The sequence below is a fragment of the Amblyomma americanum genome, chromosome 1, assembly GCF_052857255.1.
Source record: "Amblyomma americanum isolate KBUSLIRL-KWMA chromosome 1, ASM5285725v1, whole genome shotgun sequence".
NCBI lineage: Eukaryota > Metazoa > Arthropoda > Arachnida > Ixodida > Ixodidae > Amblyomma > Amblyomma americanum.
This window is the reverse complement of record NC_135497.1, coordinates 227,526,864-227,551,182: the sequence shown is the minus strand read 5'-3', so window position 1 is coordinate 227,551,182 and position 24,319 is coordinate 227,526,864. Positions and strand designations below refer to the sequence as shown.

Sequence of the window (24,319 nt, the reverse complement as noted above, 5' to 3'; positions counted from 1 at the left end):
AGGAACTGCTCGGAGGTCTACTTCGTGTGTTTTTTTTTACGCTGTCAACAGTCTAATGCGCCACTTACCGTGCACTGGGATATTTTCTTTTCTTTTTTCTGCTCCTGCAGAGATCGAGTGTCGACGAATTGAACCGGCGCGAAGCAAGGCCCACTGGGGCTCGATGAATCACATGCGTACGCAGGCAAAGGTAGGAATAGCCTACACTTTCCTGGCACTGATAAACGCGTGTTTTCGATATTAGCAGCGCGACAGTCGTTTATATTAAGTCAGCTTGAACTTTTCTCGGAAGCGGGACATTCCAGCGGTGTACGGCGACTCGAGGCGCGCACATGATGAGTCACGACCTCAGGCAGAGCTCGTCTCCAAGAAAAATTGGCCCGAGCGAGACAGAAATAAGAGAAATACTCATGAAGGGGAATCACAGGGGCAGAATTGTAATGAACGCCCCGCTGTCAAACACTGGCTGCTTTGCAGCCGGTAAGGGGGGGGGGGGGGGGAGGCACCGCCGGAGGGGCGAGCGCGCGGCGGCGACAAGAGCAGCTTGCGAGAGAGTTCCGAGATTGAAGGCAAAAGAAGCGTGGCGCTGCCGTCGGGCGTCGTTCCGCTATGGCGGCGCCGGCCGTATATTCAATCGCTCGCGGGCGGCCGACCTGTTCAGTCAGTGCCATTCCCTCGCCGAGTGCGCGCGCGGTGCCTCCGAAAACGCTACCGCCGTTGGGTCGACGCAGGGCGAGAGGGACGCACTCGCTGGCCAGACTGTGCAGAGTCGCGCACGCGCTGCCGCCGTTGAGCAGACGACTCCCCGGTGGCCTGAAGAGGGAGGACCCTTTGGATTTCCGGGGGCCGAAAAAAACTCTGCCTGTGATCAACCGCTGTAGCGCTGGTCGGTCGGTCACCAGGTCGTTCTGACTTTTGCCGTGTCGAGCGGACAGCGACAGAGGAGAGATCAAGAGTTGGCGCCTAGCGCAGCTTCCCAGGAGAGAGCAGGAACTTCCGCGACGCTCGGTGAGTACTGACGGCTTCGAACGGGCCTCTCTGGGGAGCTGTGAGCAGAGCTCAGGGGCGGTCCCACGCGTGCACCCTGAGGTCGACTGAAGCTGTAAAGCGTGGGTGTAGCAGTTTCACGTTTCTCGTTTATTCATGCGTCAAGCAGTGATTTCTTTCTCTACCATGCGCACCCATCAGCATCGTCAGCAGATTTTTCGGCGAACTTGTCAGAACATGAGAGCGACTTATCGACGACAGTCGAGGACACTCGTACGTCCGTTGACTTAAAATTGCTTTATAAAGATGGTCTCAAGTTGATTCTCCATGAGCGCATGACGTACATCGGTTTTCAGTTTAACGCCCCTACAAACGCATTTTAAGCTCTTTTTTTTTGTTGAGGCACGAACTTCCTATAGGGGGTCCACGAGGTCTCCTGATTTAGCGCCGTCTTTCAGTATGCGTTTCACGTCAAACGCTCGATACGAGCATGAGGTGCGGTAAACGGCGCCATACATTACGGATAACCCCCTGCGTGTACTGCAGCACTGCTCAGCGGGAAGGGTCAACCGATCGAACGCATGCTCACGCGTGCAACCACCGCCACTGCTTTGCGCCGAACCCTTTGACAGGAAGTTTATTCACTGCATTCTAATGGAGCTCATCCATTTTTTGCGGGGAGTACGCAGACTACTAAGACGCTCAGAGTTGCTCCTCCTTGCGTCCGCATTGCTGTGAGTTAGAACGTCGGTTGCTTGTTTCTTTTTCTACTGTAATTAAGTCAGAGAAGGCAGTGAATATTGGTGCTTTCAGCGAGCGCTCGAAGTTCGCTATTCACGAAGTGGGCGGAGGCACTGAACTCCCCGCTGGCGAGTTTCAGCCCTCTCCAAAGCTACACCTCGACTGGGCGGACCTTCTCCAGGTTCCCGCCGTCTCCACGCGTCTTCCCTCAAGCAGTAGCCGCACTGGTCGAATCTTAACGCTCACTGTGACTCGCATGCGTAGACGGTGCAATTAAGCTGCTCACTCCGTTTTTAGATCACTTTTTCACGCTTTAGTATGTGGTGTCGTCTTCGCCATACGGTTGATGTATGCTGTTATTGCTTATTGGACGCCCGTATAACAGAAGCACTTTCTAGTGAAGTGCTTCTGTTACAGGACGTGTGACGTACACGCCAGTCAACTGTGCTGTTGTTATTCTTAAAAGCCCCACGTTGTTTGCCAGATTTATTCACCGCATAATTATTTCTCAAAGAACTTAAAGGACCACGGGGCTTTCGTTGTTAGTCTGTAACGTTACAAATATCACGCTGTAAGGATGTGTCAAGAAATTTTCTTTCACTAAAACCACTCCACATAGCGACAGAAAAGAGGAGGGGGTGGGGGGAACCAAACCAAAACTGGCACGTATAGAAGAGACAAGAGTAAATCCGCGTGCTGCAGCACTAATGGTATGCATCGTCAAATGCTGAATCCGCACATCTATGCCAATACTCTGCGTAAATGACGCGGCTCGATCACTTTCCTCGTCGGAATCGCCTCCGACAGTTTAGTGGAATTAAGTGCCGTGGTAACGACAACCACGTTAGCATAACGCTTGTTTCCTGAGCATTTTTTTTTTCTGGAGAATTTATCTTCTTGATTCTCCGGTATCTTCCGGTACCTTAATTCTCCGGTATGCTGGCCTCCAAGTACTTATTAACTACCTGTTCGTCTGAAATGTGCGGAGGCTTGACTGAGCCAGTGGTTGATCCCCCTACCCCCGTCACTCATTTTTCTCGCGCCTGATTCTCTTTCCTCTCGCGTGGCGCCTTAATTCGATAGTCCTCTATGTTTTTTTCTGCGGCAGACGTAGTGGTAGACGCTCTATAGTAGATGATCAGTGCCAGAAAGTTCGCTTTTCCTCTCTCGTGATTCCTGTTCAGAGACGTTGCCTTCCCAAACGCTCTGGCATCCTCCTTAATGTGGAAGAACCAAACGAGCGGCGACTCGAACCTCCCACTGACTGGGCCGAACGCGGAAGTCTGCACCGCGTATTCAGCGAAGCGGAGCGGAGTTCAGTGCTCAAAGACATCTCTCGTGTGCTCCCAACGCGAGTGTAAAGTGACCAACTCTGCCTGCCTCCATGTTCTTATTTGTTTTTTTTTTATCATACGATGACCAGTTAGCAAGCTTCCTTACATGTCAGCTTTCTTACCTCAAGATGAATAGTTTGCCAACCCGCCAGCGAATACGTGCAGAAATTACTACATTCCTCAACGACTCAGTCTGTCGCAGAGTGAGCCTAACCTTCGACCACTGAGACAACGCATGCTTTTCAACAGGTCCTCTATTACAGCCACTCTGAGCCAGTGCTAACCGGAATGATCGCGAAGTGGTCAGGTCAATAGCGCGTATGGCTTCAGACAGACTGCCGCTGCAGCTCGTACCGCCCATCATCACCTCGGTGCTCGCGCTAGTCGCGGCGCTTTGACGTACACGCCTCTTGTGCAGCGGTGTTGGTGCGCTATCAATGCGGTCATCGCGCGCAGTGCGCCTGGTACAGCTGAAGGCTGCGCCTGTTCGCGGAGTGTTTGCGCCAAGCGCCCCCTCAGTGTTCCCCTGTCCATTGGAGGAAGCGCACTTAAGGCCGGGGAACGGCGATCAAAGGTCGATCCGCAGTGCGATATAGAAAGCAGCGCGAAAGCACACAAGGACAAGGCAAGGTCTTTATTTGTTTTCGCGCTCTTATGCCGTTCTTTTTTCTTATTATTGCTGTTATTATTACGTGATCATTGCCTGTAGCCCCCAACAGCTCGCGCTGCTGATGCGCTACAGTCAGATGGCGTGTTGCTCTCGTTGCCACTGATGTTGCTGCCATCGCTCTGAGGCACGTACAATATAACCATTCCGTGATGCATGACTCTTTGCGAATGAAATTTAATCGATGAATGCAATCGAGTCGACACGTTTCCTGCATTTCCTATATACGTGTGCCGTATTTCGAGCGATCGGTCTCGTTTGATTTGCCGGGGCATGTTTAACGCGACCACCCAGCTTTTCGGCCACACGTTATAATGATGCCACTCAGAAACGTTACCTCAGAACGAACCCAAGGGCGTCGCTATCTGCACCGCGCCTTTTCTGGATCGTGCACGGTGTTCGTAATCCTCAGAAGGCAGAGAACTTGAGCGAGGCCGGCGTCTGACAGCAGTGCGCGCGCCTCGAGTGCGCTGCAGTGCCTCGCGATTAGGAGCCCCTGATGTGTGAAGCCTCTGAGCTTCCGCGCACCTTCAGGATAGCGCACGCTACTGAGCGATCCAGAAAAGGTTGTGGAGATTGGTTTCTGCACGCTTTCATCGCCAGCGACGTTCGCGGCCGAGGCGAGTAAGTCGATCGAAAAGTAAAGGAGACGAAATTTGCCGGGTATTCTGATGGCCAGTTTCGGTCGGCTTGCATCTAGTTGGTGCCTACTCAGCTGCCAGTGCGAAGTGTTCGTTATAAGTAAGCCTCGCTCCTGAAGTGAGTCACTTAGTCGCGACAACGGAGCTCGACCTTCGTCGATTCGTCACCAGCGAGCGCTAAACACAAAGGCCAAGTTAGCGACGAGTTTCATGCAGAACGTTGTGCCCGACAGCTGGTCGGGCGACGCGACGCGCTGCCTTCGGCCACACACCCCGTTCCTTAGTCCGTCACTGAGAAAATAAAAAAGAGCGCGGGGGCGGCGACCGAAGGTCGATCGCCCCGCTGTGCGACCACGCTCTCCCCTTGTTGCCGGGTGTGCGGTGCGCGCGGCCCCGCTGCCGCTGATGGCGTCCCCAATCGCTTTCTACTCGCCTCCAATACGCACCGAAGGCGGCCCTCGAAGCACGGTTTATTAAAGCGCATCAAAATGCCGACTTGTGATTGACTCGCGCTGAGGAACACCCGCAAAGCACGAGACCTCACTCGGTAGAGGGACATTCCTTGCCGACTCAGGGGTCGCGAGGGATACGTGGGGCCAGTGGTCGTGGTGACCGGGTCGGCCGGGGCTGTGGGCGTGTGCCTGCCTCTCAGCGCGGCCGCCAAGACAAAGAGCGCCGGCAAAGGAAGGGCGGCCACCGGCAGCGGCTCTAACGGGGACGTGGCGCCGCCGCTACCTATGCGTGCCGGGGCCGGTCCCTGCGGGGAAGCGCTCTTGCAGGCCGTCACGATCGCCTCGCGGCGGCGCCTCACAATCCGCGGGCGGCCACCATTGTCGAGTCCGCGACCCAGTATTTTTCGCCGTATAATCGAGTCGAAGATAGTCTCGCGCTTGCCGGCCCGATCACGCGCTCCGGTTTCCAATGGGCACCCAGGAAGCGACCTTCTTGCGAACAATTTTTTTGCCGCGCATAACTTGTCCGATGCCTAACTGTTACGACGGGTTCTGCAACCTACTGTATTCCGCCCAAGGCTGTCGCCGAAGTACAGCGTTTGAAGTGTGTAACGCATCGCTGTGCGCGCGCTGCCTCGTCACTAAGTCCGTCGCAATGCTTCTCCCCTCGCAAAATGCCGTCAATTGTACCTGAAAGCTGTCTTCGCAGGCCCACGAAACCAACTTATCGTCGTCAACACTGCTGTAGCAGTCGGCGCTCGACAGCCACCTCCGCTGAGACGCTTGCTGAAGGCTTTTTTGACTGGATACTGCGCGGTTCGCCGCTGGAATCTGGTGTGACTTGCATCGGCGCGAAGCGCGAGTCTGCCCTCCGTCTGCGCCCCGCCGCGGTGGCTCAGTGGTTAGGGCGCTCGACTACTGATCCGGAGTTCCCGGGTTCGAACCCGACCGCGGCGGCTGCGTTTTTATGGAGGAAAAACGCTAAGGCGCCAGTGTGCTGTGCGATGTCGGTGCACGTTAAAGATCCCCAGGGGGTCGAAATTATTCCGGAGCCCTCCACTACGGTACCTCTTCTTCCTTTCTTCTTTCACTCCCTCCCTTATCCCTTCCCTTACGGCGCGGTTCAGGTGTCCAACGATATATGAGACAGATACTGCGCCATTTCCTTTCCCCCCAAAACCAATTATTATTATTATTATTACTCCGTCTGCCAGAATCTGTTGGTTCACTCGTCGTGGCCCTCCTATTGCAGGCGCGCTTGGCCGCCACTTCATCGTTTGTATGCAGGGAAATGGCATGCATCCTTGTGCGTACACAGAATACACGGAACACGCAGACAACTTGGAGTTAGTACTGAACACCGGCGGCAAAAGGTGTGACGCGCTGTATATCTTCACGATTGGGACGCAGGGGGGGGGGACTCCAAAGCGCGATGAAGATCGGCCACATCCGGCGCGTGCACGCGTGCTATATACGCAAGCACTCGGTGCAGAAGGACGGCGCTGGGCGGGGAGGCGATATCTCCGTCGGTCGCGCGCACCCACGCGTCTGGCCAATGAATCGCTCCCGTTTCGCCATCGCGCGAGGCGAATCGAGATTTAGGTGGCATGCCGGCGGCGGGCACCGGAACTAGTTTCCGAGTTTTCTTTCTCCTGCGCAGATCTCTCGGGATAAGGTAGTGGTGCGTGTCAAGTCCCTCTAGCGCCAGGCTCTGTCTGCTAGTTTGGTTCGACTTACATTTCGGTTTTAACCGCGTCAAATCACTGACTGAGCGCTCGGGTCAACTGTAGGCATGGGCCCGAGTGGACTCGCCTATACAGGCAGTTAAGTCCGGTTTTGCCACCTCCGGCTCAGCGAAACGTGCGTTAGAAATTGGAGGGGCGCTAACGCCCCGCCTTAAGGCTATGACGCGATAGCGTTAACGGGTTAATGGCCATATATACGGAATTGGTCAGTCTCGGCTTGTACATTCATAGATCCCTTGGAGTGGCCATACCCCTCCTGGCGCAGTGGTGCAGCGGCTAAGCGATGCGCCAGTGCCCTGTGACAGCAGGTCCTGCCACCGGTGGGTCTTGTGCGACCTAGGTTGCTCTTCCCGAGAAACCTCTCGCGGCCAGTCATTAATTTAACTTTCACCTGCCACTGTGGGCAGTCTGCTCACAATCCGGTGAGCAGGTTGTGATGACGTTAAAATGTCACGTGACCTAGGTGGCCCGTTTAGATTGCTGCTGCGGGAACCTTAACGCTCTCGCGTCAGAAGGTTCAGAAAGGGGCTACAGGTTGTAGTACGAGCCCGGGCCCGCTATGGTTGCCCAATGGCGATGGTGCTCCGCAACTGTGAACGAGGCTGTGGGTTCGATCCCGACTTTGGCAGCTACGAGACACGGGAGAAAGAAATTAATCCCGAGCATTCCGCTGCGGCGTGCCTCATAGCCCACTCCGTCGCTTTCCCACGTAAATATCCATTAATTATCACGAGTCCGAAGCAAAGCCCTACAGAGGTCGACCGGTTCGGTACACAGCATGAAATTTTAAAGGTGCATCGGCTATGAGAGAGGATCGTGACTGCCTGCATTTTAATTGGGTGGTGCCGCGGTCGTGCTTCTGTGCCGAGAACAATGGGGTACTTGGAGGGAACCATCAAGCGGCTTGCAGAAGGCCTGCCGTACGTTAATCGGCATTACTTCCGAAATATGGCGCTTGCTGAATCCGGGGCTCTCTAATGACCTAGTATCTTACTTTTTTTTTCGCATCCGTTTTGTTCACATTGTTTGGTAACACCTGACTAAAACCTACGGCGCAAAGGCCCGGGAATGGGGGGGTCTCTTGCTTGTCCACAAGTTTCATCCCCCTTCGCTCTCTTGTGTAGACGCGGCCGATTGCCACTGACGACTGTTCAGTAACATTCCGTGGGCGCGTGTTTCATACGTGTCCAACCACTCTACGAAGAACCATTGCCTTCGCTGAGCGAAATGGACCAGTCATTAGCCAACCCCGTGTGCACTAATTTTTCAGCTTTGACAGACAGAGCTCTGGCCGAGTCTCGTGAGTTTCTCGCAGACGTTTTCATATCATTCTGTCCTCGCCGCCACTTATTTCAGCGGAGGAACCTTTTATCTTTTTTTTCTCTCATTAGGGTAGGCAGGAACTATGAACAACAAAGACACATCCGGAGGTGCAATGAAAAAAGAAAAGACAGAAATCAGCGTCCGCTTGCACCCAAACCCTAAATGAGCGATTGGCATACGTTCTCCAATGCTCCCAAGGCACAGCGCGGTGGCCAAAAGAACAGGGAGCAGGAAAGCGCACAAAACGAGAGGCCTATCGCGCCTTTCAGAACCCTAGCGTTCCGACCGGCTTCATTAAAAATTGAGCGCAGCACGCACGCATATGTGTGCCAGCGAGCGAACTGACGAAAACGAGGGGCGAAGGGAAAGGGAGCAAAGACTCGCACGCGAACTGAGCCGGGACGCGGGCCGGCAGGGCCCACAACAGCCGGGCGCGAGAGAAACCGAGCGGCTAATGCAAGTTACGGCGGCACGAGCCCCGCTGTCGTCTCTCGAGTGGTCCACCCCGTGAGCCCTGACCGCGGAGTGAGCATCCGCCGGAAAAGGAGCCTCCCCGCGTGTCTTATACCCCCGAGCGGCGAGCCCGTGTGCCATATACTATGCGATCGCTGCTGGCTCCGTCGTTGCGCAGGCTGCTTTATCGCGCGCGCGTGCGCCGGCTCCATTTTCTTTTTCTCCGGCCGGTTCTATTGTCCGGCCTCGTCCGCCGACGCTGGCGGCAGTTGCGAACCCGCTGTGCCGACTGTACGGTTCTTTCCTTTTCCTTCGCTCTCCGTCGTCTCCTCCATCTTTCCTGTCGTGCGCTACTCGTGCCGGTGCGAGGCGACGCCGTGCAAGGACCCTCCTCTTCTCGCAATCCTTACCACGCGTACGCGTGCGGCGGCCTTCTCCTGCATTGCTCTCGTCCAGTGGAAGCGATTTCCGCTCGCTCTCGAGAGCGCTGTACAGTACCAGGAGCGTGCATCTCTGAGCCCGTGGCCGAACTGGCATCTGTGAACGTCGGGAGTCTACACTTCAGTTTACGAAGTTGCGTGCATTTTTACGTTGCTGGCCAGTCGGACCCGCTCTAGTGAGCGCTGTGCGAAGTGGGGTATTGAAGCACGAGGAATACTATTGACATCCTGGCGAACCAATATAACATCACGCGCCTCGCCAGCTCAGTGTGTCAGGTTAGTCAGGTGAGAGTAGCACGATGTTAAAAATACCTGTATGGTATTTCGCCGCTTACGAGAAAAACCCAACAGGCGTTGCTTCCATCGCCCGTTGAAGTCGACGAAACAGATCACCCGGGTGCGTATTTGTTGCGGGTCATAGAAACGGCCGTCGAGGAGGGGCCCTATAGGTCGCCACCCCCGTGATAGGTTTTCCTGTCTCCGAGGTCGCAGCCCGGTGCGTCCGGCGGGTTAACTGGCATCCGGTGACCAGTGGCCGCATTAGTGGGACCGACTTGGCGCTCTCCCTGCCCTGGCCAGGCAGGCCTACATAGGAACCAAGAAGGACCAGACAGATCAAACCAAACTCGGTCTCCCCAGTTCCGCCCAAACCCTCGTAACCTTCAACCTGACAACCAATTTTCCATTCCGCGTGGCGCACCCTTGCCCGCTACTTCCCAGGGGAGACCAGAAGAGTTTCGCGGGGCCCATTTTCACGGCTGTGGGTCGCTTCCAGTGCTATATAGTAGCACTTCCCTATTTGTTTAGTGGTGCGGGAGAGGCTGCCTTTTTCGTATTCATTTGAACGCCTCAGACTACTTGATGTACGAATGAGGCAGGTATCAAGAGCCTCCGTTGCTCGTCATGTGCCAAGTATGAAGCAGCTGCAGGAAGCTCAGAAGCATGCTGCCGGGCCCTTTTCAAAAGGCCGTTAGTATTGGACCCTTGGTGAGAGAACCCTGCCGACCACCCTATAGTGGTGGCAGAAAGGTTAAGATCACGGGCTCAGGGTAGCACCACCTTCGCTGGAGGTGAGTATCTGTCGAGCGTTCAGCGCGCATGCATGCCGACCAGCACACGACTTCCTGGTCCGCGGAGAAAGGAACAGCCAACAGAACGAGCGCGAATCTCGACCTATAGCGCAGCGATAAACACGGAGCGATGTCGTCTTTTGTGTAAGATTATAATCGCACGCGAGAGGTTTCACACAGTACAGCGCACCGCCGCTCTGAAGCAGAATTGGGCGCGCACAGAAGCCAATTGGCTCATTTGCTTTTTTTCTCTCTCTATCTTTCTTCCCACCAGACGCGCTCACGCAGGTCCACAAACCTGTCGCTCGCGAGTTTGTAAACAGTGGCGCAGATTAGTGGGTCAGTCGAGGAAGCTTCTGTCCGTCGGTAAATTGCCTGCCGCACTGCAGCTCCAGCACCGTCCGCGCCTACATTTGGGCTTCGAAGAGGGAAGCGTACACGGGCACACATACACGCCACAAGCCGCACTGCTGCGCGCGGGGAGTGGTTACGGGCTTCGTTGAGGGGCCCGACGCAATCATTGTCGCCTTTCTTTTGAGCGGGGCTGGCTCCTTTTCTTCACACGCGCGCGCAGCGTCTTCGCGACCGCCCGGCCCGAGACAATCACGCGGCTGGCCAGAAACCGCATGTTTTGCGCGGCGCGGCATCGACTCTCTCGCGGGCATTGGCGATGCCGCCGACGAAGGTGGGGAAGCTATTTTCGAAGCGCCTCCATTAGCAGTGTACGGGAGAAGGAATTAGCCGTGGTCGCTCGGCGGCCGAGTCCGAGTGCCACTCGCTGCGCTGGTGAGACGCGGAAGAAGGACGGCTTGCCATCGGGAAGCCCCTGAAAATACACGCGCACGCACGCACGGGCGCTGTTGCTACTGCTCCGGCGCCGTCCGCGTCTGTTGCGCGCTGATCGGATCGCCGATAGCGCTGCTGCGAACAAGGTCGTCGAACAGCGCTCCGGGAACGGAGGGCTTATTTTCGAACGGCCGTAATAAAGGGGCGGGGGTGTCCTTCCACTGTCGCGGCAAGAATTGTCTCCGCTTCTTGGATTTTCCTTGCGGACGCGCGCGGAGAAGCAACCGCGGAGCCGCGCTGCCTCGATCGTGTCGCGCTTGCATCTTTACCCCGGGCCTCTTGCTCCGGGTAGGCGCCATCCAGGGCTATTTGTAACTTTTTCGAGAATGAGGGAACCGCTATAGTTTATTAGATTAAAAGCATCGAGGTAATCAACGAGGGGAAATGCAACCCCTATCGCAGCATTCTCGCATCAGGTTTCATGATCGTCCTGTGTTCACTGTGCAACTGACGCAGGAGGGCGGAGATTTCAGTTTCACACCGCATAACAGGCATTTTGCGGGAAGCCGACGCACGGTTTTTCAACGTGCAGCCTTAAATATGAATATCATTACCAAGCATTCACATTTTATTCATTTCATTTCACGCGTATCGTATAATCAGGCAGCCTCGCGCATATAGGGTCGTTGAATCCTCGATGGAACGGGCAAGCACGCGGCGGAAGCAGTCATGGCTGAAGCTTGGAATGGGCCGTTTAACGGGCACACACCGTTGCATCTCTGCAGACGAAGCCGTAAGAGCTTCTCCAGACAACGCGAGGACGGGGAGAAAACCACCAGGGAGCCCGGCCAAGGAAAAAGCGTGCGCGGACACGTGCACGCTGCCACACAGCAGACAGCTAGGCTCGCGGGGGCAACCGCTGCCAAGGCGGAACCCAGTGCTGCGCGCAGTCGGTTTCGTTCTCAGGCCGTCTTTCATTAGCGCGGCGAAGAAAGCGCTTTGTCCTTCCGCCTTGGCAGCCTCGCGCACGAGTAATGTGTATACACTTTCTTCGCCCATTTCTCCAGTGGTCTTTAAACGGCCAACAGCCTCCGAGAACGGCACGCCACGCTTTTAGCCCCGCCGTGCCTGTGTGTATACACATTCCAGCAGCGCTGGGGACTTCCGTTCCTAGCTGTCAGGGAGCTCGGCGAGTGTTGCCAGGGCGCGGCCAGCCGCGCCACTGTTGCCGAGCTGCCGAGAGAGCGAGCGGACGCCGTCCGCTGCCGCCGCCGCCACAAGTGAGGCGCGCGAACCGGAAGCCAGGGTCGAGAAGCCCACGCAAGCGAGCGCGTGTCCCTGGGTTACCGCCGCTGGTCTCGGGGCGGGCCCTTTAGCCTCTCCTCCCTTGTGTCGCAACCGCGCGCGATGCGTGTCCGCCGCTGCCAATCTGGCAACGAGCGGACGACGGCCGAGCCAGCGGTGGGGGCCACCAGCGAAGGAGGGAGGCGAGGGAAATCTGGCAGCGACATTCTTCTCTGAAGAGCGGCGCGCCGCACTGAGCCTGCAGCTACAGCCTGCGGAAAATGGCGTCAAATGCAAAGAGAGGCAGGAAGAGGGAGGCGGCGAGGCCAAGGATCCCCCTGGCTGCGGTGGCTCGCTCGCGCCCGGCGGCCGCGAGCCGTTTTAAAGCAGCTCTTCAAGCCACGGGGCCGCTCCGGTTCGACCAGTACTGCGCGCGCATGGGAACTGTCAGTTCGCGGCGCGAACCAGTAGTGTTAGAGAAGAGCGGGACACCTTTGGTTCATCCTGCGACGAGGGGCACTCAGCTTCACAGTAGCTCCAACACGTGTAAAAACTCGTCCTTGGTTCCGGCACAGTACCACCCGTCTGACTGGTTCGACGCTTCGTGCAGTCGTTGGCTCTGCGATTACAGTGGCAGGGAAGCTTGAGCGTTACCGAAAATATCGAGGCGAAATAGAAAGGAACGTCTGAAATGACGACAAATGACGGCGGCTACGAACCAAAGGGAACAAACACACTGGCCACTCTTCCCTTGTCACGCAGCACGGCTATGGTGGCAGTTTGGAAAGCGGTTGCACTATTATTTCGCGGGGTTGGCAACCAGTGACAGGGCTTTACTATAGCTGTACGGAGGAAGGAAAAACGTCTTTATTTGCTTGACTGAATACTTGCTAGACACACCTTCGGCGTTTCGGGATATTTACGTCACGCAATGAAACATGTATGTAGCCCGGATTCATGGCAGTAGCCCAGCTCTACGATGTGGCTCAATACCTCGCGCGCAAAACAACAAAGAGTGTCGAAGAATGTCGCTGCTGAGATGAGGAGGCACCCAATGCTTATATAATTTAGCGTCTGTGAGTCGTTGGCATACGTTTTCTGAGCGTTTTAAGTAGGGCTTGAGGCATTTGGACGTTGTTGATGACGTTGTAGTTTTTCGTTACGAAAATTCGTGTCTCGTCTCAGGCCCTACAGACGCAGACTGCACGAGCTGTACCTCAATACTCGGGCCGTCTGCGTTGTCTGTTGTTTGCCGCTTAAAAACATTGACTGTTAAAAAGAAAAAAATGTGAAATTTAAATTTCAAGGCCACACTGTCAGTTGTGAGTTCTTTAACTTGCAGCGAAATTCTCAGCACAGGAGTGTTTTTGCACTTTGCCTCTGTCGTAATGCGCCTCGGAACTGAACCCGCGGCCTTTTGCTTTTCGGCAGGACGACAAATACTCCTCCGGGCAGCGGCGGAGTGTGCCCGTTGACAGTTTCGGCGAAGAATGCTAGATACGGCCGTTGGTTTGGGAATAACGTTATAGTGAGTGTGCCGGCCGCTTTGATTCATGCGTTCCCCGTCTGCGACACTGCTTTTTGAAACCTTCTTGTGGTTCCTTTCGCGCGGCTTTTAACGAACGAGTCATCCAGATCTCTCTCTTTACTTCGTTCATTTCTAAGAAGCGCCGCGTAGAAATTTTAAATATAGAGGGGAGGGGGGGGGGGGTGTCAACAAAAAACGCGTGTGTGTGGACGTGCACTTTCGATCGCGACAATTAGAGGCCACTGCGTGCTTAAAATTAAGCTGTAGAAAACCTCCTATTTAGTGCACTCGAGGCGCAAGAGCAACGGAGTGAAAACTGGACTGATGCCACGACAATAAGGTGTTTCTCACACGGTTCTGTATATGTTTATTCTTCATGACACGTGTGATGATTAATAACTGCATACGTATGAAAGCAGCATCATGGTGTACGTCAGCGGAAACAGACAGTGCCGTGAAGTCGAACATGCCTGAACTACAGACATTCGGGTTTCCACCTGCACCATATAGATCAACAGTCCACGCACAAAACACTAATGTTCTATTCGGGGAATTTTCCCTTTCTAAAACTGGGCCTAGATGTTTCTTTTTTTTAAGTTGTGAAGGAATTCTACTGAGAACATTTTTTTTCGAGTGAACAATTTACGAACTGCCTCGATAAATTTCTAGGCTATCGACTCCATTCATCCCGAAGGACAGCAAGGATTAGAAAAAAAAAAAAACTAAACAACGCTGGCAAAAATGTCGAAATTTTCCAAACTGCCGCAGGGAAAAGTTCTCCCTCCCCCATCCGGACACAGACAAAAAAATAGATTGTTCCTGATCTAAGTAAAGAAAATTTAGCTTACGGTATGGCTCATTACTGGCACAAAATACGCCGCCCGTGGTCTGCCGTGGTTCGCAATGAGAGCGACAAGAATTACATCGCGTACCGTCGTGCAAAGTGTCGTAGAAGCTATGTCGGCCGTTTGATTTTGTTTTACTAAGAATGATTTATGACTTCCTCAAATGACTTGAACGTACGCTCGTCATGCCGAAACTTGCAAGCATTGCAAAGCCGAACACTGGCGGCGGAAGTTCGTCATCCACGACACCCGCAATGACGTGCCTGTAAACGCCGGACATGACATGAAAGCGTGTGCAGTCAAGAGACGGTTTACCTTGCGAGGTTAAATAAAGGCTTAACAAGAGGGAGAGCATCGTCAAGTGGTTCTTTGGAACACAGCCACGCGGCTGTCGTCCCGAGGCGCCTCCAGGCAGAACAGGCCTCCGGGTTCGCTTGAACAAGCGTCGCATCCAACCGGAAGCCGCATACGTGCCCGCCCAGTTATCCGTACTCGTAAAAAGAAAAAGACAGCCGCTTATAAGTTAGCTGTGGTAACGCGTACGTTATCGTAACCACAACATCTAATTTCGCTCACGAGCCATGTGGCTGCGGTCGTCGGTGCATTAAACATTATACTGCCCGCTGTGCTGTGGGTCTCAGGGCGACCAACTTGCATGCGAAAATGAGAAAGGACGAAGTCGTGTTTCAAAGCTGTACACGATAATGAATAGTATGAGGATAACAACAACAACAACAACACGATAATGAAGCACGGCAGCTGCACACAAGCTTGCGTACCGCAACGCGCCGGGCTGCAGTGTGACGCCATCTGGTGTTTTTCCCCTCTACAGCCCTGAATATTGGTACGCACACTGTCTTCGGCTCCAAATGATAGCGACCTTATGTGAGCGTAACAACAACACTAAGCCTCCCACTCGTTCAAGGCGGTGTTGAAGCGATGCAACAGAGCACGACCTATTGTGAATGCAAGTCCAGTGCAGTACTCGGTTCCTGTGGGGATGAACTGCACGAGTGATGCCACAAAATGTAAAAACAAAAGGGGCAAAATTAATGGAATAATAAAACAATAATTTCCATACACGCATGATTCCAACGGCCTACAGAATCAGCGGTCAAAGTGGATCAAAATTCAAGATGCTTTTCACGTAATCGTGCATCCGAGGCTCCCGATTCGACCCTTCATTTTCCAGGACATCCCTCGTTTCTGCGGCTGCCGGCGAGCTCTCTCCGTTCAACCAGGCCACTCAGTCGCGAAGTGGACTCGCCTCCTCGGGGGAACACACGCTCCGCGCGACACACGTCCCGGCCGCGCACGCAGTATCTAAAAACAGATCCTTCGAGGGCGATCGCGCACGTCTGATTCGTTGCCAGAGGCGCACAAGGACAAGATTTTGTCTTTTTCCTCTTCCCCCCTCGCAACCTCGCCCTCGAAAGCCCTGTTCCGTTGGCGTCCCAATCAGCTGCGCGTTTATCTCGCTCGGCAACAAACGCGTGGCGTTGCTCACCTTCGCATATGTGCGCTGTTACGTAACGAGCGGTGGGCCCACGTGACCTGCACGCCAAGGGAACAGTAACTGGAAGCAGTCTCTGGCTTGTCCCGGCGCCATTAGTATGTGGCGCCGCGCAGAGTACTACCTTATCGCGCGTCACCCGTTGCTTACTGCGTAGCGCTCCGATCTGCGGTGCCCCTTTGTGCTCATTTTGGTTGTGCAGACCTTGCCTGCCTCGCGCGCCGCACTATATTTCAACTTTTCCCCGCATCCTTCAAGGTTTCTTTTGAGACGGCTTAACGCGTCTCAACGGCACACTTCGAGTGTAGTGCCACCTCTCCCATGCATTCCTGCAACCATTCTCCGTGTCGTTGTGTTTCGAAATGCTTTTCGATGTTATCTCTTTGACAAGATCAACCCTGGGTCGTGCTTTCTGGCCTGTCGGTATCGCGCACTGTGATGCATTCACCGGCCGCTTCAGCCACGCGCAAGGGTTTCGCTTCGCGGCTGTAACAGTGCGTGCCTGCCTCAGTCCGGCGCTGAATACGCGGGGCATCTCGTCGCAGCTTTTTTGGAAGTGGTGCGCATAGCTTACTGCGGTGAGGCGGATCGCGAGACACAATTCTACAATTATTTCCCCGGCGTGCCGCGCGTGTGTGGTGATAACGATCGCGAGCGTAATTATAGAACACATTGCGCCTCCGTGGGCTGAAGGTAATTTTGACTCGCACGGGCGACTCCCAGCCGAAAGGCCCGGTTCTCACGCGCACTTTCTTCCCCTCCTCTGTTTCCCCGCGTCTTCGCACGGGACGAAGGATACGCTCGCATTTGGTTACATCAGGGTATTCCACGCGCGTGCGTCGTCTGCGCGTACACACACACCGAGCCAAGCTAGCGCCTCGCGTGCGCGCCTCCTTTCGCTCACAATGCCGCGAGACAAGCGAGTGGCGCGCTAGCGAAGCGGGCAGCAGCAGCAGCGGCGCGGCGCGCATGTGGCGGCCCCTCCTGGCTCCTTCGCTCGGGGCGATATTACTGCTCGCGTCCGCGCCGGACTGTGCCTCGCGAGGACGGCGGTCTGTAGCCTGCGCGGCCCGTAATGACGACAAAGTAGACCACATGGCCGTGTACGCTCGCTACGTTCGCCGAGAGCCGCCCCCCGTTGGTCGTCCGCGTGTGTGTGAGTACGGCCAGTCAGTCGCCCACCCTTGTATAAAAAGCGGCGCAATGGGCTCGCGGGCCGTTCCCAAATTTGTATGCAAAGAAGCGCGCCGCACGCGCAGCGTAAAGTCCGCTCCCTCCCCCTTTTTCGTCCCCACTTTGAGCCTCGTGTTCGCTCTCCCTTCTCTTTCTTTATCTGATTCGCGATGGCCTTGCCTGTGCACGCTGGCCCGCGCCTGCCCGTGAAACGAGGTGCGCGAGATTTCCAGCGCAGCCAGAGGTAGAGAGCCGAGTCCGCGCGCGCGCTCCTAATATGCCCAGCGTCCGCCGACGAGAGACAATGCCCGGGGTCGCTTCTATAATGCGTGCTACTTTTCTCTTGGATCGGGCGCCCCGCGAGAAGTCACGTGGAGGGTTCTCTGCGAGCGTGGAAGGCCGGCGATCGCCACCCGCCCCTCCCAAACCGTTGTCTTTCATTCGCTGAACGCTACCTTTGATGACGAGTGCGGTTGCGCAACTTAGGTCTGGGGCGCAGTTGGTACGCATGCGTGCGGCCGCGCATGCGTACACTGCGAAGGAAACGAGGGCGGGTGACGTTCCAAGCAGTTAACGCGGAAACTGGTACGATGTTGTTTACGAAGGCAAGGCGGCGCAAGGAGTGGAAAACTCCGCACAAGACATGGCGTCGAGATATACGACCCAGGTTACCTCATTGAAAAGACCGCCTTACATACCACCCTCGAGGAGAAAACCACAGCATGCCCTGCATCACCGCCTGATTATCCCCCAACAAGGCCTTGATATATAGTATAGAAAAGTCTAGGATGTATCACCTAATACCTGATTTTTATCGATGACATTCGACCACCGTCAGACATCCGTCCACCCCTCATCGCCATCCTCCCTATATCCCACAGCAGGGTCCCGGAGAGGGGACCCGCACGCCGTGTATCCAGAGCTCGCCACCCCAGGACCCCATCCCTTGACACGTATGCGCCATGTAGACGCTGCCTGCTCCGACTCCGATGCTGCGGCTGCATTTGTAGGCTCCCACCACCAGGAACAGCGTCATCACATCGGAATTCTCGACCCCACAGCGGCCTAAATATAAGTGATTGCCAAAGCTACCTTTATAACACTCACCGAGCCAACATCATAATAGTGTGACTTTGTCACCAGTACGCTCCTGGGACTACCCATGGGCAACTGCACATTACACCTTCACAAAAGCCCCCAACTGCACGTACTTCCGGAATGGGCCCTCGGCCACGGGGACATGAGCGGAACCAACGGACCCGTGCCCTCGCTCGCGAGCTTTCTTCCTGCTGAAAGATTCGAACTCAAAAGACGAGCGAGCCACACATCGCAAGCACAGGAAACGCAGAATCAGAGAAATACGTCATTCACGTACCCTTCTGTTCCCCCTTTGCCCACACCTCATCCTCCATCAAAGTACTAGCGCTTACGCCCAACAATCGCCGATTCCTTTCCGTGTGACACCTTGAACCATAACGCTCTGAAACGCCGAGGCCACCCCCGCTGTCAGGGGTATGTGGCACGTATGAGCGCCAAGCGAGTAATGGCAAAGGAGAACCCCGTACGTATACAGCGTATACGTATACGTTGCCTCTGTTTCTTCATCCGGGCCGAGAGTCTTGTTTGTCCCCCTGCGTGCTCCGTCGTCCAACGTCGCAGTGCCTAACTCTGCCGCTGTCCAGCTGATATTGGTCGCACGCCTTTCGCCAGGAGCGACCATGAGCCCGCAGCAGCAGTGAGAAAGGTTTCTCAAGAGGCGCAGGCGCAGAGCCAAATCAAAATACTGCCTTTCTTTAGAACTCCCTTAGGGTGAGGCAGATCATTTCAATGGAAACGACGCCTAGGCTCACAACGTCACTTATAATTGGAGGTTTTATTCTGTTTTCTGTGGAGACGACATCGTTATTGGCCCGTCTTCCATAAAACCCTTCTGCTTGCACCGCCTCATATACACGTGCAAACTGCCCCCCCAAAAACTCAAGGGCGCAACTAGCGCGTTCCTTCTCCGATTTCAGTATATGAATGAGCTACGAAAGACGTGAGGGAGTAGCAGGAGGTTTGTGGTGCATGTCAGCCGAGCGGGGCTCTAGAAACGAAAGCGTAGCAGGACACCCTGCACGGACACGAGTGCGCAGAGGCGGAACCTCTCGGCCACATCTATAGCGAGACGTGCTGCATGGCAAAACGAGTCGCATTTATATGCAAACAAGCTCCGCTTCGGGCTCCTTTGCGCCGCCTTGCTAGTCGTTTCGTTCCCCCGTGAGACAATGTGAGGTCGCGCTATGGTAGATTGCGCGCAGCTGCTCGAGCGTAATAGGGCCGGCCACGGTGCGCCACAAATAGATTCTTCCGAGGCGTGCCCTTATGCGTGATGACTTGTCGTTGTCCGCCCTATATGGGCGATGGAGGCGACGAGCGCGATGTGCTTGCGGGGACCTTGCCTGGTTGTCTCCTTTCGCCATAACGCGAGCGGCCCACGAGCTGCATGCCGGAGCCACCTTGCGCTGCCGTTGCGCGCGGTTGGGCGGATAGCTCTTGTCTGTATACCTCCCGATCTCTCGCAGCTGTGTTAGCATTTCTGCGGAGGATGAAAGCGCCTTCAGAGCAGACGCTCTCGTGAGCCTGCATGCGGTTGACAAGGCGGGACGATGGTGCGCTGGCATGCGGTTCCACTTTGTGGTGCGGGGTCATGGTTCTCTCTCGTCGTTTCTGCTGCTTGGTGCTATACTTTCGTTCTTCCATTCCTTCTTCTGCTTACAGCGTTCTTCTTTCGATTCGCGTCCTCTGTTTTGGTCCATATCACGCTTTATCAAAAGCGTCACGCAGGGGCAGCGCCTTGGTCAGATCTTCCAATTAAGGGTGGCTTCAAGACGCCATCCGGCAAAACAGCGCTCGCGTGTTTTGAGCGACTCTCCCTTTGTATTCAAAACGTCCGCTCCATTACTTCATCGGGACGCGGCGGGAACTAGTTACGCATGCTGTAGCTGCGCTCGGGTTCAATTTAAGCGGTATATCATCGCTCTCGCTGCTCACAAATTGGTTGCATGCGCTTGACCTTGGGATGTGTTGAGCGCGCCCCATGGCTGGTTGATTAGGCTCGTTTGTCTCCCGGCATAGGAATTTTCTCACCCTTGCGCGCACTGGCGGTCTTGCGGGCCGAACGCGCAATCAACAGACCGCAGTTCTGCCATCCACATTAACGACGGAGATTAAAAACACCGCCCGCACATGGTGACTGCGATCGCAACTTGGTAATGACACTGAGATTGCGCGAACGCATCACGCCGCTGGCTGTACGTGCTACTTCTGCACGCTATTTAATGCGTGCTGTAGTCGCTTTAAACTGGTGCTAGAATCATTTAAATGTGTTAAGCGTTCTTTCCTTTTGCTCTGTGCTTAACTTTTGCTTCACTCCGAGCATCGGGGATGAAAAAAAGAAATGCAGCTGCGTAAAATCAATTCTGCAGCTTACACGAGTCGATAAGTGTTTTTTACGCATGATTCACAGAACATGTTGGAGTCGTCAGTGCAAACCATGAATTTCTGAGTCGGAAAGACGGGCGTCATTTATCATCAAATACGACAGGTTTCCGTATGGTTACGCCGGGTATAGCCAAAGCTGTGCCAGACGGCAGACGTGGGCAGCAATCTCCGGGTATGGAAGGGCCCTTTGACCTTCGGAGGTATGCTTAACATGTGTTTACGCTACGTGAAATCGCTACGTTCTTCGTCCCGTCCCATTAAAAGTAGGCGAGCCAGCCGTCCAACTTGGCAATGATCTCCACTCCTCGTTAACGCCTTTCGATGCCATTTTCTCCCACAACCTTGGCAATGAGCGACTGCTGCAACGCCCGGTCTCCCTGTCGCCTGCGGAGAGAAGAGTCATAAGAGCCCTTCGCGCAGAATTTTGCGGAAAGGAAGAGCGTTTCGGCTTTCTGTGCTGTACTCTGAACAACTTACCACTCCTTGCAAGCCCGAGTACGCGCTCGTGTTGTTGCATTCCCTCCTCGCGCCGAGCTGCGTGCCAATGCGCAACTTTCGCGACATGGGCCGCGTTAGGCCCTAACGCAGCAAGCCCGCCGCGGCAGGTCCCGCCTTATAGTTCGCGTCCAGTGCAACCACAGAGAGACCGAGCGCGCAAAGCACGTGACTCGCGGACGTCTCTCGCGTTTGGCACGAGAACGGCGCTGCTGGACGGTGACGACTGTGCGCCCGTGCACGTGAGGTGCGCGCAGATTTGCGAAGGCGTTTTGAAGGAAAACAGCCGCTCGACGCTCGTCACGCAAGAGGACAGCCGTGAGCCCCGTTGTCAGCGGGGCGCCGGTGCGTGCCAGGCACCATGTTTTCGCACTTTATCGTCATTCCCCCCCCCCCCCCCCCTTTTGGCGACATCCGACAGACGAACGAGTCGACTGGGCGTAGCATCGCTTCCGAAGCTCCACTCGAAGCTCTGTTTACGTCCCAACTGGAACGCCCGCGAAGTTGCTTTGTGTGCCTATCGAATGGAATTGGATGAAGTCTTTCTACTGCAAGCATTCGGTCGCAGGCACTGCGTAGCGGCGTTTGGGAGAGCGATAACGCGTCTATTCCTTCCTTCCCTCTTCTCAAAATAGAATAAGCGATTTCGAGATGGTACAGCCGTATTGGAAAATATCGCGCGTAGTGTTCAAAACCGTTAATCAGAATTTGTTCCGGGAAGTTTGTTTCTGTGTTGCACCACAAAGATAGAAGTAATAATCTCTACTCCTTGCCATGGTAAAGGTTCAAAGCGCCGCTACAGTGTATTAGTGCGTTACTTCAGTGTAGTATGCACTTTCGTGTCCACGGCGATTTACAAGCGGTCACAGTTAAATTGCGTGCATCATTCCATCGCTTCATGCCGCGTTTGTGAAACGGAACCTTAGACATTGAAGCCGCTATCGGCAAATGATCAGACAGTGCACCAGCGTCAGTCGCGATAGGCTCTCACAGGAATAAGTCGAGGATACGTCGCACAAGACGAGGCCATATCAGAAGTGCGAGGCGAGCGACTAAGCTTGAGCTTCACCCAAGCACTGGTTCAGCCAGACTTGCTGCGTCAAGCGCTCGCTTTCTTAAAACCCCAGCTATTGCTTGAGCGAGTAATACTGGGGAGCGGCTTTGGTCAGGTTAAACACACTGCACAACAAAGTAGTGTGAGTGGCGCTCAAGGAACGTTGTACGAACAGATCTTAAGAACAGGCAGCAAGCAGGACAATTACCTGTTGAGAACAGCCTCGCAATCTCACTAACAGGAGATATGGCACGCAATGGCTCGAGTATTCCCACCCACAAGGCAGCTTTTAACGGAGCCGCCTTCGATTTACTTAAGCTAGTGATTTTACCGACATGGTCACCGCAACATAGTGACGCGGTTCGCGGATCCTGCCATTTAAGTGTTAGTCCAACAAAAAAGCCGTGATCTGATCCTGGCGATGCCTCATTTGGTGGCTGCGAACGTTTACTAGCAAGAACTTAGTCGGGGACATAGCATTTCCTTGCATAGAGTTTCCTTGCAAACGATGCCCTGCTTCACTCCTGGGCGGCTAGTTGGCGGAATCTGCGCGGCGTCGGAACTCTGACGCTCTGTCAAAGCCTGGGGTGCCCTGCACATTGCCGTACTTCCCCGTGGCTACATCTTCCCAATAATCGCCAAGATTTCTCGCAGATGGAAGCGCAATCGAGCGACTCATAGTCGCACCAACGCGAAGCGCTCCGTTCCCACGCGGAAGGGGCGAAGAAAAACAAACCGGCGACCATCGTCGCGCAACTCTTCTCCGAGAAACGAATCATGCGGAGCGATTATTGCAGAAGAAAAAAGAAAGAAAAGGCGGAGGGGGGTGCAGCGAGGGAGGAAGCGTTGGACCGGAGGAGGCCGAGAATCGGTACGGATCGGCACGAGCGCTGCCGAGCGCCATTTGGCAGCTCCTCGTTGCGCGAGCTTGTTTTTGTTTCCCCGTGTGCCGTGGCGGTGCCAAAGGGCGTACTGGGTCTCCGACGCGCATCTGCGGCGTCTCTGAGGCACCACGCGGGAAGTAAGTTATAAAAGCAACCATCGCCTCGTATGACGATATCGCAATCCTGTTCATAAGGTCGCCGCCGCGGAATCAATAAGGAGAGCGAGGGACATTCTTGGCGTCGACGCCAACTTGTTTCGCGGGAGATTATTGAGCAGGGGCCCCGCTGCGGCGGACGGGTGCCTTTAGGTTTTTCCTTCGTGCGGCCTTGCCTGGCACGTGAGCGTTGCTTCGCTTTAGGACCCATTACAGGGGCGCGTTCTGGCGGCAAAGTCTGCCTAATGAGCGAGTTCCCTTTTGCGGAAAGTTGTAGGGGGAAGTTGCCCGAAACCTGCGGCTAAGGGGGCGTCGCGAATAGATTCCCGACTTGGATGCCTGGCAAAACGGCCGCGTACTACGCCATTTGCCTGACTAGCGGCGCGGCAGTGACGGAAATTTCACACTATACTGCAGTCTCCGAGAGATAGGCTGTCGGACGTTGCTCTGTCTGTACGCTCTGTCTCTTTTTTTGCGGTTTCAGCATGACCTTGCAGTGTTAGGCTGCTTTTCCCTACGCCTGTCCCAGTGAGCTGTGTCACCCTCGCGAGCTGTGTCACTAGCGCGGGGACGACCTTAAGACCAACCTGTGCTCTGCAGGTAAATGCACGATCCTGCTCGCATCAACCACTAAGGCTCTCTTTGGGCGGATTAATTGCAGGAACGAAAAACGTACTCCAATACCACCTCTGCTATGCGCGAGGAGCGCAAGGCTTCAAAGGGCACTTCAGAGTGTTGAAAGGGGGAAAAAAAAGCGCGAGTCCTGCGCAGGTCGCGCACTCAAGTTGCTGTGGGTCAACAGTTTGGCGTCATCACGCACCATTATTCGTGTGGGCATAGATCGCGAATGCAGGAGTGGGCGTTTCGAAAGAAATTCGCCGTTGGTCAAAAAAAGAAACAAAAGGCAAAGGTGCCGCGCGCTGGCCCCCTATTTCCGATTCCGCCGCGGCAGATGAGCCTTCGGCTCACGCAACTCTCCATGCGCGCTGTCACGCGACATCGCCTATGTCAACAGTCCTTGGCGAGGGAAATTCCTGCCGAGGCTGGCATGTTGTCGGAATCGCTGGGCCTGGTCGAGCGGCCCCGCGGAAGCCCCGTCTCTTCTCCGAAAAACTTGCGCAGAGTGTCCTTCCCGTGTTGTTTCGGCGATGAGCCGTCCGTGCCGCATCTGCTTGTTTTACACGTCGCCTAAACTTGTGACCAGGAGTCGGCAGGCATATGCATAAGCGGCGGCGTACTCGTGGGACCGTCCACGAATAGAAACGA

The 24,319-nt window shown here is 55.0% G+C and overlaps 1 protein-coding gene across 1 annotated transcript in view; it reads left to right on the top strand.

The window, feature by feature from the left end:
• The first annotated feature begins 577 nt into the window (after nucleotides 1-577).
• The window catches only part of LOC144114707 (Ig-like and fibronectin type-III domain-containing protein 2), a 181,472-nt gene continuing 157,730 nt past the window's right edge, over nucleotides 578-24,319 (top strand). The window contains exon 1 of the mRNA XM_077648606.1: nucleotides 578-1,008. The gene's annotated coding sequence lies outside the window, so the exon portion shown is untranslated. The remainder of the gene's footprint in view (nucleotides 1,009-24,319) is intronic.